Source organism: Felis catus, chromosome B4 (genome assembly GCF_018350175.1).
Source record: "Felis catus isolate Fca126 chromosome B4, F.catus_Fca126_mat1.0, whole genome shotgun sequence".
NCBI lineage: Eukaryota > Metazoa > Chordata > Mammalia > Carnivora > Felidae > Felis > Felis catus.
Window position 1 is genome coordinate 25874736 of NC_058374.1, and position 13983 is coordinate 25888718.

Below are 13983 nucleotides of genomic sequence, written 5' to 3' on the forward strand. Positions count from 1 at the left end.
GCAGCCTGAAAAAAAGAGAATCCTGCAGCATTAGTCCAGGGATGAGAGGCCCTTTGGGAATAAAAATGAAGATTACAAAACAAGTAGAATCTTTTTTTCTCTCTCTCTCTCTTATGTCTCTCTGTCTCTTTCTTTTTCACTTGAGAGAGAGGGAGAGGGTCCGAGTCTCCACACACCAGAGGAGAGGAGCAGAGGGAAGGAGAGAGAGAATCTTAAGGCTCCATGCTCAGTGCAGAACAGACCTGGGGCTCGATCTCATGCCCCTGGGGTCATGACCTGAGCCAAAATCAAGAGTGGGACGTTCAACTGACTGAGCACTCAGGAGCTCCAAAACAAGTAGATTCTTTTAATGTTCAACAGAGATTTTCTTGTTGAAGTTTTCCTCCTAGACCATAATTTGAGTAGCTTTAGACAGTAATCACATCATAGAGGGGTTAAAAACCTCTCCAGAGATTTATTATTTTTTTTATGAGACTCATTGTTAACATGCCTTTTTAAAAAAAACAGTTTATTTATTTTGAAAGAGAGAGGGAGAGAGGACAAGCAGGAGAGGGCCAGAGAGAGAGGGAGAGAGAACCCCAAGCGTTCTCCACACTGCCAGCAGAGAACCTGATGTGGGGCTCAGACTCATGAACCATGAGATCATAACCTGAGCTGAAACCAAGAGTTGGGATTTTAACTGACTGAGCCACCCAGGTGCCCCACACGCCTTTTTAGACATAGAAGAAATGTGTAAACTCCTTGGAGGTTTCCACAAACCATCCCTAAGATGAACCGTCCAGAACCCCATTGTCAGTCATGCCATGATGAAACCTTGCTTCCTTAAGTCATTGCTTCCTTTGGGTGAACAGAGACCCAAACAGCACAGACACTAGAGCAGCTCCAGTGCCAGTCTGTCTTTCTAGAGAGAGCTATGGCATCTACACAGGTTGCTTTCACAGAGGCAAGCTGATAACATGAACGTGTTGTTTTTGAGTATTACTTCCTCAAGGAGTGTTGTGGGGATACTAAAGTGGTAAAAAGAAGAAAAGGGAATACTAATAAGGAAAGGAGGTTAAATCCTCTACCTCTAGCCACCTATAACCAATTTTCTCACTTTAGAAAACTTCATTCCTGAAGGCTCTCAAAACATGCCCACTTCTTAATTTTACTGACCATCTCTTCGGAAATAGTATTCCCCTCCCTCATATGACACGATAAGACACAGTTGCTCTGGCAGCAGTTGGGATCAGAGAAGGATGGTCATCCCATAAATGTGGGGTCTCTTTCAGGAAATAATGCAGAGTGGTTCAGGCTTGGGAGGTGAAACTCCTTAGAAAGGTGGTGCCTGTAGTCTCACTGTCTGGTAAGGTCACCCTGGTTTGGAGGTTCTCAGCAAGTGCCTGTGCCCAGGCTTCTTTGTCGTTGATGACCCTGGGGACAAAGAGAGCAACTGTTTAGCAACGTCAAGCTCTGCTCTGGAACACTGTGAGGAAAATCACACTTCACACAAATCAAATTCACATTGATTCACATCATGGATTTTTTGGGTCAAAATTGAGACTTGCATGGTTATTTTTATTATTGGTTGATTGAGTGCTCTTTTCATGATCACAGGTGAAACCACTTCATTTCCATCTTTTCCTTTTCTACAACTCCCCTGAAAGCTAGTTCCTTTTCAGGGGGTGCTGATCCAATTCCTTGTGTTGTGAGGGTGGACACAGAAAAGGAGAATTGTTAAAATTTTGAAAGGAGTGAGGGGGTATGGATCTTACTCTCAGTGCATTTTTTGTAGTACAGTTTTTTTAAAAACCGTATTGAGCTTCTAAGATGTTCAAAACAAGTTGATAGGAGCAAAATGGATATAAACACCAATTTTGTCAATTTTTAAAAATATTCAAATTTATTACTTAAATGAAATACCAAAATAATCTCAAAAGCTTGAAGTGACATGTCTAGTTTTTTATTGAATTGGTTTTTGTTCTCTCTAATCCTAAAGTTAGATGTGAATTGATTATAGTCCTGGGAAAATGTGACATATTTCTGATACATAGATCTGGAAGACCACTGTACATTTTCTTATCTTTAATAATTAATTTTTGATATATATATTAGGTTCTTTTTAATTTAAAATTCTTTTAAAATCAGGAAAACTATTCTATTTTAACACATTTATTTTTATCAAAAATAAAGCTCTCTAAATAAAGAATAGGCAATAATTTATTTGATATTGGCCACAGAAACATTTTTCTACATATGTCTCCTCAGGCAAGGGAAATAAAAGCAAAAATAAACTATTTGGAGTCCATCAAAAAAACCTTATTTTTTTGGAAATATTTCAAATTATTCAGAGGTACATAAAAAATATTCAATCTCTCTGATAATAGTTAAATACCTTGGTGTATATTCTCCCAGACATTACACATACCTCCATACATATATGGACTTTTAACAAGCTTTTTCCCCCCTAATTTTCATTGACATTTTTCCCATGACAGTATGTGTAATCTAATTCATTCTTCTAATTATATAGTATTTTATGTGCTAGAATTTATTTAACCATTCCTCTATCAATTGAGAATTTAGGTTATTTCTAATCAAATTGATATTTCAAATAATGTTGAAAAACAACTATGTAGAAATACATTTTTACTCACTTAGAAAATTCTTTGTAAGAAAGATTCCTGGAAATGATATACTTGATTAGACTTTTTTTTTTTTAATTTTTTTTTCAACGTTTTTTATTTATTTTTGGGACAGAGAGAGACAGAGCATGAACTGGGGAGGGGCAGAGAGAGAGGGAGATACAGAATCGGAAACAGCCTCCAGGCTCCGAGCCATCAGCCCAGAGCCTGACGTGGGGCTCGAACTCACGGACCGCGAGATCGTGACCTGGCTGAAGTCGGACACTCAACCGACTGCGCCACCCAGGCGCCCCTTGATTAGACTTTCTGCATTTAAAATTTTCATAGATGCTAATTATTTTGCAGAAATCTTTACCAATTTACAATTGCATCAAAAATAGATAATTTGGGGGGGCACCTGGGTGGTTCAGTCGGTTGACCCTTTGACTTTGGCTCAGGTCATGATCTCACAGTTGATCAGTTTGAACCCTGCGTTGGGCTCTGTGTTGAGAGCTCGGAGCCTGGAGCCTGCTTCAGATTCTGTGTCTCCCTCTCTCTCTGCCGCTCCCCCGCTCATGCTCTGTCTCCCTCTGTCTCAAAAATAAACATTAAAAACAAACTTTTTAAAAATAGATAATTTTTTCCCAAAATTCCTTCGGATTTTTGTACAATCATAGAATTCACACAAAAAAAGATATTTTATTTTTTTAATATTTTAAAAATACTTTTAGAAGTTTATTTATTTATTTAGAGAGAGAAAACCAGCGGGGAAGGGGCTGTTAGTAGAGAGCCGGATGTGGGGCTTGAACTGAGATGCTCTGAGCCAAAGTCTGACACTTAACTGACTGAGTCACCCAGGTGCTCCAAAAAAGGACATTTTAAATACTTCCTTTCCAGTTCTTATACAATTTTTTTTCTCCTTCCATTTACTAGGACTTCCAATCAAATATTGAATGGAAGTGCTGATATCAATCATCTTTGTCTTGATCTTATCTTTAATGGGATTGTTTCCATAGATTACCAGTAAATATGGTACTTACTATGTGTTTTTGACAGATACCCTTTATCAGATTCAAAGAGTTATTATGGATTGCATGTCTGTGTCCATCCCCCCGCCCCCGCACCCCTCCCCTCTTGTCCAGTTCATTCAAGATAATGGTATTTGAAGGTAGGGCCTTTAGGTGGTGATTAGGTTTAGATGGGGTCGTGTCAGGTTCCCATTATGGAATTATTATCCTAATAAAAGGAAGAGCACGAACTAATGAACTCTCTCTGTCCCTCTTTTTCCCCCTCTCCTTCTCTCTCCCATGGGTGGGGCACTGTGACAAGACCAGGTATCTGCTAACTAGGAGGATTCTCATGACACTCTGAACGTGCTGACACTGATCTCAGACTTTTACCCTCAAGAACTATGAGAAACAGGTTCCCATTGTTGGTCACCCAGTCTATAGCATTTGGTTATGACAGTGCCAGCTGACTAATACAGGGGTTTTCTTTCGAATCAGTTAGGGTGTTTTCAGCTGCAAGTAGTGAAAAGGCTAATTAGGTAGGGCTTGAACATTAAAGGCATCTGTTACCCCCTTAAGAACTTTAGAGTTTCAGGGCTGGAAACCTCACAAATCCATCGGGGACATGGGTCCCTTCATCTTTTCACTCTGGTGTTCAGCACACTATCTGTGTTCTTACAGACATGTAGGAATTCCTGGTTTTTCTCATGACCTTGAAATTGCTGCCACAGTTCCGGGTGTCACACTCAGGCAACAATGTTCTGAGGCAGAAATGGTAATGTGTGTGACTTTGTCAAAGTGAAGAGACCTTGCCAACCATCTAAAGCACACTTACGCTAATGTTCAAAACGGAGTCCTAAACAGATCACCATGATTAGCCTGCTTCAGTGGAGACTTACCCTCTGGCCTGGGGAGAAGTCTACCCTTCCTGCAAGATTTGTTGCTCTAGTTCCGTCTTGCTGGGTAACAAACTAGCCCCTGAATTTAGCAGCTTAAAACAACAAACATTTATTATGTCACACAGTTTATGAGAGTTGGAATCTGGGAACAGCTGAGCAGGGTGGTGGTGGCAGCTGAAAGTCTTTAATGAGGTTCCGGTGACGTTGGCAGACCCAGTGGCAGTAATCTGAAGGCTTGACGCGGACCGAAGGCTCTGCTTCCAGAGTGGCTCAGCAGCATGGCTGTTGGGGGTGAGGGGAGCTCGGTTCCCAACTGGCTTCAGCTGAGGTGTTGGCTGAGGTCTTGAGTTCCATGCCACGTGAGCCTTTCTCGGGGCTGCTCTTGACTCAGCAGCTAACTTCCCTTGGGGCAAACACCAGGAGAGAGAGTGGGAAGCTGCACTGCCTTTAGTGACCTGGTGCCTTAAGTCACACATGGTCACTTCCACTTCATTTGTTCATCAGAAGTGAGTCGCTAGCAGGCTCTACCTCTTGTAGAAATGAGTATCAAAAAATTTGTGGACATATTTCAAAACCATCACAATTGCCATCGGAGAAGAGTGAATAAGGGTAGAGGTTCGTTAAAGAGGGAAGAAATGAGGGTGGCAGCTGAGGAGACAAGTGATTATTCTTTCTACCTTACGCTCTTGGTTTGCTAGTTTTTGTTTTATTTTGTTTTGTTTTGTTTTTTAATTGTGTACACTTGAGGGGTGCCTGGGGGCTCAGTCTGTTACGTGTTTGACTCTTGGTTTCGGTTCAGGTCATCATGTCACTGTTTGTGAGATCGACCCTCCGGTCGGGCTCTGCGCTGACAGCATGGTGCCTGCTTGGGATTCTCTCTTTGCCCCTCCTGCTCTCTCTCTCTCTCTCTCTCTCTCTCTTTCTCTCTCTCTCAAAATAAATTAATAAACTTCAAAAAATGAATTCTGTACACTTGAATTTTATCAAATCTCATTGCCATTATTGAGATAAATGTAACATTTTTCTCTTTAATCTTTTTTTTAAGTGTATTCATTTATTTTGAGAGAGTGTGTGAGCAAAGGAGGGGCAGAGAGAAAGGGAGAGGGAATCTGAAGCAGGCTCCACGCTGAGAGTGTAGAGACTGATGCAGTCATGAGCAGTGAGAACTCATGAGCAGTGAGATCATGACCTGAGCCAAAATCAAGTCAGACGCTTAACTGACTGAGCCACCCAGGTGCCTCTCTCTTTTAATCTTTTAATATATTGGATTGCATTCTTAGATTTTTCTAATGCTGAAACACCTTATTATTAGTAGGATAATTTTTTTTAAGACTTATTTTATTTTTGGAGAGAGAGAGCATAAGTGGGGGAGAGGGACAGAGGGAGAGAGAATCTCAAGCAGGCTCCACCCTCAGCATGGAGCCCAAGGTGGGTGTTGATCCCATGACCCTGGGAGCATGACCTAAGCCAAAATCAAGAGTTAGACACACAAGCGGCTGAGACACCCAGGCACCCCAGTACGATAAATCTTTACAGTCATTCTATATTATTATTTTTTGTACATTGGTCTTTTGATTTTGCATCTGTGTTCAAAGATGAGATGGATTTCTTCTTTTTCATTTTTTAGGTTTATTTATTTTTGGAGCGCCTGGGTGGCTCAGTCGGTTGACCGATGAGTTCCGCTCAGGTCATGATCTCGTGGTCTGTGAGTTCGAGCCCTGCGTCGGGCTCTGTGCTGACAGCTCAGAGCCTGGAGCCTGCTTCGAATTCTGTGTCTCCCTCTCTCTCTGACCCTCCGCTGCTCATGCTCTCTCTCTCTCTCTCTCTCTCTGTCAAAAATAAATAAACTTTTTTATTTTTTTAATGTTTGTATTTTTGAGACAGAGAGAGACAGATCGCAAGCGGGGGAGGAGCAAAGAGAGAGAGAGACACAGAATCCGAAGCAGGCTCCAGGCTCTGAGCTGTCAGCACAGAGCCCGACGTGGAGCTCGAACTCACAGACTGTGAGATCATGACCTGACCTGAAGTTGGACGCTCAACCGACTGAGCCACCCAGGCGCCCCAAAAATAAATAAACTTTTAAAAAAGTTTATTTTAATTTAATTTTTAATTTTTAATTAAATTTTAATTTTTTTAAAAGTTTATTTTTGACAGAGAGAGAGCATGAGCAGGGGAGGGGCAGAGAGAGGGAGAGAGAGAGAGTCCCAAGCGAGCTCCACACTGTCAGTGCAGAGGTCAATGTGGAGCTCAAACTCAGGAACTGGGAGATCATGACCTGAGCCAAAATCAAGAGTTGGATGCTCAACTAACTGAGCCACCCAGGCGCCCCGAGATGGATTCCTTCTTTATTCTTCTATTATCTTGTCTAGTTCTGGTTATTAAAGATATGCTACCCTCATAAAATGATCTGGGCAGCCTTTCTTCGTTTTCTATTCTCTGAAAAGTATGCAATGTCTAGCTGTCTCTCTTTTTGCTATCTTTGCTCAGCTTTTTGTTTGTTTTTGGCCCAGGAGTATCTTTTAGTCTGAAAATTTGTCTTTCCTAACTGTGTGGTGTTTTCTACCACTGCTTTTTCTTTTTCTAATAATCATATTTAACCTCTGGCTCCACCAGGATCCCCCGGTATAGTCCCTCTGCTGTCTTTGGAGAATGGTTTTTCGGGCTTTATTCTGGTGAAAATGCCACAGTTTCTGTGGAGCACTAGTCTAGTACGTCTGTAAAGTTTTAAGTAGGCATCCCTCTACAAGTGCGTGACTCCCTTTGGTTCCGTGGGTTTATGGACTCTACCTGAGGTGGCTGAGAGTGTTCTAGATGGGAAGATGGTCACATGCTTCTCTGGCAGTCTCCTATATGTGCTTGGACTTACGGGCACTCAGCTGTGGTTTCTTCATAAATTTGAACTAATTTGCTTCATGTGCTCCAGAAACCCTTCACAAAGCTGTTTTCCTGATGGTGCTAGTCCTTGGTTTCTAGCATTTTATGAGCTTATTCCTTTTACTCTTTATCTCCTTGGAAATTCCAGTGGGATTTTGGGAGAAGGATAACAAACCTTGTTATAGCAAGCCTGCTATTTAGACTTCAGGTCCATTGCTGCTGTTTACTGTGCACATAGAACTTGACCCCCACACAAGCATGTCCACGACTGTGGCATTTAGAAACCATTATCTTTTAAGCTGTACATTATAAAAAAAAAAACAAAAACATATTGGGCGCCTGGGTGGTGCAGTTGGTTAAGCGTCCGACTTCAGCCAGGTCACGATCTCGCGGTCCGTGAGTTCGAGCCCCGCGTCAGGCTCTGGGCTGATGGCTCAGAGCCTGGAGCCTGTTTCCGATTCTGTATCTCCCTCTCTCTCTGCCCCTCCCCCGTTCATGCTCTGTCTCTCTCTGTCCCAAAAATAAATAAAAAACGTTGAAAAAAAATTTTTAAAAAAATTTAAAAAACACATATGCATACTGTAGAAAACTTGGAAAATGAGTATAATTACTTTATTTCTTGATCTGTCTCTCCCTCTCTCTCTTTTTCCCCCTTTGTTCATTTATTTCTAATATCATATGGTATTTGTCTTTCTCTGACTGACTTATCTTACTTAGCATTATACTCTCTAGTTCCATATATGTCCTTGCTTGGAAAGGAAAATGGGGGTGCCTAGGTGGCTTAGTCGGTTAAGCGACCGACTCTTGATTTAGGCTCAGGTCATGATCTCATGGTTTGTGGGTTCGAGCCCTGCAACAGGCTTGCTGCTGTAGTGCAGAGGCTGCTTCGGATCCTCTGTCTCCCTCTCTCTTTGCCCTTCCCCACTTGTGCTCTGTCTCTCTAAAATAAATAAACATTACATAAAAAAAGAAAACTTAGAAAATGTAAAAACATGAAAGGAAGGGAAAAAGATCCATTGCCCAAATATCTCAGAACAATTACCTTTATCAGACCTGGGTATTTTCTTGTAATCCTATTAAATATTTGTAATCATATATTATATATACTGGTAGATCTTTTTGATTTAGTATTATACCAGAGGTCTCTTTTAGTGTTATGGCTTGCTTTGTAATGGTAGTCTTATTAATTAATTAATTAATTAATTTAAAAACATTTTTTAAATGTTTATTTTTGACAGAAAGACAGTGTGAGCAGGGGAGGGGCAGAGAGTGAGGGAGATATAGAATGGGAAGCAGGCTCCAAGCCTGTCAGCACAGAGCCTGACGCGGGGCTCAAACCCACGAACCATGTGACCACCATGTGAGCCAAAGTCGAGATTTAACCGACTGAGCCACCCAGGTGCCCCAGTAGTCTTATTTTTTAAGTGATAATTTTCATGATTCTAAAATCTTATTAAGAATCTGATTATGGCCTTTCATGTTTTTTATAGCATATCATTTTTCTGTTTTCATGGGATTTTCTACCAGTCCTTGGATTGTGCTTTCTCCGAGTGAGGCTTGCTCACTGTTTATCTTTCTGTGATCTTTCCCATTATTATCTTTGCTCTAGTGTATTTATATGTATTCGATAAGTCATTTTGTTACCGTTAGGCAGCTCTACTAAGGTGTTCTCTCTCATCTGAATTTAGTGAGTCATCTTAATTCCCTTCTCATTTCTGTGAAACCTCAGAATATCTAGGGCTGGTTGCTGATGTTCTGAATGCTTTTGGAAGCCTGGGATTCTGGATGAAGAGAGAAAACTCAGTGAGTACCTGGGTTTTGATCTTTAGTGAATGAGTCCTGATCTTTCTTCTGTAATGTGATATAAAGCCTTGTAATGGAATTAATTCCGTCTAGGCAGTGGCATTTCTTACTCCCTTAGGTAATTTCCTTAAGCTTCAAATCCTTTCCCCAACTCCGGCTGTAGCACTTCAGCTAAGAGTTACTTCCTTCCCTTCCCCTGGCTCTCCAGAGAAGCTGTACACACACTTCTCTGGCTTCTTCTTCTTTTAAAAAAAAAAATTTTTTTTTAATGTTTATTTTTTGAGACAGAGACAGACCGTGAGCAGGGGAGGGGCAGAGAGAGAGGGAGATACAGAATCTGAAACAGGCTCCAGGCTCTGAGCTGTCAGCACAGAGCCCGACACGGGGCTCGAACCCACAAACTGTGAGATCATGACCTGAGCTGAAGTCGGATGCTTAACTGATGGAGCCACCCAGGCGCCCCATTATTTTATAGTAGTTTTATTAAGATAAAATTTACATACCATAGGGGTGCCTTGGTGGCCCAGTTAAGTGTCGGATTCTTGGTTTTGGCTCACGTCATGATCTCATGGTTCCTGAGTTCAAGCCCCACCTGTGGCTCTGTGCTGATCGTGCAGAGAGACTGCTTGGGATTCTCTCTCCTCTCTCTCTGGCCCTCCCCCACTTGCTCTCTCTCTCTCTCTCAAAATAAATAAACATTAAAAAATTCACATACCATAAAAATTTTCATTTTAAAGTGCACTCAGTGTTTTTATATCTTTTCAGTGCTGTGCAACCATCATCCCTATTTTTGTTACCCTAAGAAGGGACCCTCTCCCCATTAGCAATCCATTGTCCTTTCCCCCCTCCACCTTCCTAGTTTCCGGAAATTGCCAGTCTACTTTCCATGGATTTGCCTGTTCAGGACATTGCATATCCATGAAATCGTATGGCATGTGACCTGTTGTCACTTAGCATGATGTTTTCAAGGTTCATCCATGTACTTTTAAAAAATTATAGTAAGAACACTCAATTATGAAAGCTACATTCTTAACAAAATTTTGAGTGTACAGTACGGTATTGTCTATAGGCATGATATTGAACAGCAGATCTCTAGAACTTACTCATCTTGCACAATTGAAAATTACACACATTGATTAGCAGCTCCCCGTTTCCCCTCTCCTAGTCCCTGACATCCACTATTCTATTCTTTGCTTCTAGGAGTTCTGTTATATTAGATTCTTCATAGAAGTAGAATCATGCAGTATTTGTCCCATGACTGGGAACTTAGCATCATGTCCTCAAGTTTCATCCATGTTGTCACATATTATGGGATTTCCCTCTTTTTTGAGGTTGAATAACATTCCATTGTATACACTGCATTTTCTTCATTCAAGTTGTTTGTTTATTCTGTTGTATGGATAGGCCACATTTTACATCATCAGTTAATAAACGTTTAGGTTGTTTCTACTTTTTGGCTATTACGAATAATGCTGCTGTGTCTCATGGGTTTGTGGGGGGAGGGGCGGAATCCCAAGGGTTTTGATGCAGGCATTCTTAGGTGGGGGTGTGGGTGGGATGGAACAGTGGGAATCCCCTTAGAGCTCTCTGCCCCATGTTCTCTAACAGTGGACTTGCCTTCTTTCTCCTTTGCTTTCTGTTCTGGCAAATCCTTGTTTATCACTGAGCTATTTGTCTGCACCTCAAGAGGGACTGCTCTGCAGTGTTCTCCATGTCTTCTAGTCAAGAAAAACAGGAATGGCAAGCCACACTTCCTTGTTACTGGTAACACACCAGCTTGGGCAAAAGGCCCAAAAACTCTTCTACAAGAGTTTGCTGCTTTTCATGTTCTATACTGCTTCCTGCTGTCCCAAATAAGTCTCCCTCCAAACTGAGTAGGAGTCACAAGACCATTTAGGATTTCGTGTACTCACCTTCTTCCTCCCTCTCACTTCCCACTGTTCTAGAATGGAGAGTTAGGAGCTCATCCAAATGACATAATATATTGGTCTCTTTCTTGCCTTGAATGCCACTTTTCAAGTAAACATTTATTATAAGAAGTTAGCCTTCTCTCTGAATATTGTTTTTTTCTTCTGTTTTTAACCTATTTTTGCTCATTTTATTAGTCTTAAGGGGAGGGACATTTTGTGATTTGGCTTCTTTTTTTTTTTTTTTTCAGGAAAGTCTTCGGGTGATTCTCTAAAAATTATTATAAATTATTTATTTGCTATTTAATAGCCCATGGAGTGAATGTAACATGACTTATTCCAGAATTCCCTTATTTTTGGACAATACATTTGTTTCCATTTTTGGCTATTATAAATAATGCTTGGAGGAGCAATTTTTGCATAAATCTTTTTGTTTTGAGATGATTTTCTTAGGTTAAACTGCCAGATACGTAATTATCTGACCAAAGAAATAAGCTGGTTTTTAAGTTCTTTGAAACATCTATGCCTAATTGTGTCCCCAAAAGGTTGTTCTAATTTGCATTTGCACCAGCAAGGGTTAAGTGTGTCTCTCTGATTGAATTTTTGCTCTTATTTAAACAAAACAAATGAATAGAACACATAACTAACTTCTTGTTGTTAGAATTTACAGCGGTATGAGTTAGAAAGAGCATAATATAATTTCAACTGCCTTAAAAGGCATAAATGCTATCGTGACAATGCTGTTGTTATTTTGTTTTGTGTATCTGTGTACTTTTTGATTACTAGTGTTTATTTCAATGAAAAAAGTAGAAAGATGCATGTTGGACCAGTGTGATCTAACAGCTTGAGTATAATTAAGTAGATTTTTCAGAATCTGCTGGGTCACTATTTTTTATCGAGGTAGACATACATACTGAAACATATGGTATACTGCAGAGTTTAAACTGCACAATTTGATAAATTTGACATGTGTATACGCCCATGAAACCATCAAGCACAATCAAGATAAAGAATTTTTCCATCATGTCTAAGTTTCCTCTTGGCCCTTGTTTTCTTTCCAGATCCTTCCAACACTCCCACTCCCCATTCTGCTTTTTGTCACTGAAGATTAGTTTGAATTTTTGTAGTGTTTCAAATAAGTGAAATCATAAATTACATACTCTTTTTTTGTATGTGTCTGGCTTCTTTCAATCAGCGTAACTATTTTGAGAGTCATCTATATTGTTGTTTCCAGTTTGAGGCCATTAGCAAAGAGTTGCTGTGAACATTTGTGTACAAGGCTTTGCAGGGACATAGGCTTTCTCTTCTTTAGGGTAAATACTGAGGAGTAAAAAGTCTGGGTCTTACGGTAGGTATATGCTTAATTTCTAAAGAAATTGCCAAACTATTATCCAAAGTGGATGTCACATCCTACCAGCAGGGTGTGAGAGCTCCATTTCCTCCACATCATCACCAACACTTGATATGGTCAGTTTTTTTTGGTGTTCAGACATTCTGATTCCAATAGGTGTGTGGTGCATCCCGCTGTGGTTTTAGCTTGTATTGCCAGCTGGGCTACCTTGATGCTATAAGGATACGCAGAGATATAGTGAAATCGTTGTGTACCTTTATATAGTTTTGTGATGTTGGATAAGTTATTTAATCTCTCCGTGCCTTGCTTTACTCATCTAAAAAAACAAAACAAAACAAAGATGATGAAAACTGTACTACATACTTTAAAAAAGCTGTTATTAAAATTAATGGACATTGTGAATGTAAAATCCTTTGTAAACTACATAAGTAATAGATATTATCATGATGATGGCTAAATTGCTGCATGATTTTGGGCAAATCACTTCAACTTATTTGAGGATTACTTTCCAGTTCTGTAAATTGAGGGGATAAATAAGGTGACCCCTAAGTTTCCTTCAAGTACAAAAATGTTCTTGTCTAAAAAATATACTGATGTTCCAATACCACATAAAAATACCACATTTATGGAAAAGTACTCCTTAAGGTAGAAAAAATGATAGCTAAACATTTAAAAAACATGCATACTTTATAATTTCTTGTTATCTTAGCTACGTGAAATTTTAAAATCTTACCAGATTTCTATTTTTCTGTGTCTTATGTGGAGGTGATTACTAATGAGTCCTTTTGTTTCTGTAATTCATCTGATCCAGAGAGAAAGCCATTTTAGCATTTATACACAAATTCATCTTCTGTGTTCCAAATCTTGAAAATAATGTGATAATTTCATTAAATATCATGCAGTCGGTTTAAGGCATTTTTGTAAAGTTTAAAAAACTGTATCTGCTTTTTCAGATCAAGAGCCAGGCAATTTGGGAATGTTAAAAGGTCTAGGAACCACTTTTATTTTGATTTGTATATAAATGAAATCATTTAAAGGAACACCTAATTGGAATTGAGAAAACCAAGGGAACTGTGCTGTAGAGCTATTGGAAGTTTCCAGGCTCCCTATTTTAATAATGTTCTGCCAAACATCTGTTTCATTGCTTAACATCAAATAAACAAATAATATGAAATTTGATAGAATAGCATCTCAAAGTTGATTTTCAAATTATTAAGAGATTTAAGAATATAGCTTGTTGTACCTAATTAATATATTTCTTAGCAGTTGACGAAAACATATTTATTCCCTGATAATTTCGGTGACTTCATCAATATTTTATGATGCAGTTTAACTGCTTAGTTTGAAGTATACTCACAGTGACATGTTTTTTTCCTTCAAGTTTTCTTGAAGACATTATAATTTGTCCATAGATTTTAACAGTCATCTATTAGATTGGAGAAAAACAGTAGCAATTAGGAGCCAATTCCTTCCTTCATATTCTCTGGCATTTAGCAGATTGAAAGCCGACAGAGTTACACCATTAGTCTCCCATTTCTG

General features: G+C 39.6%; 1 protein-coding gene and 1 long non-coding RNA gene across 3 annotated transcripts in view; one reads left to right on the forward strand and one right to left on the reverse strand.

Annotated features, from left to right (window-relative positions):
* Positions 1–13983, forward strand: part of LOC123386477 — a 99337-nt gene that overhangs the window by 29738 nt on the left and 55616 nt on the right. The window lies entirely within an intron of this gene.
* LOC123386479 lies at positions 609–13879 on the reverse strand. Its single transcript, XR_006600374.1, has 4 exons — positions 13802–13879; positions 13178–13307; positions 12699–12760; positions 609–1413 (listed from the first exon to the last, which is right to left on the reverse strand). It is a non-coding gene; the product is annotated as an uncharacterized LOC123386479 (long non-coding RNA).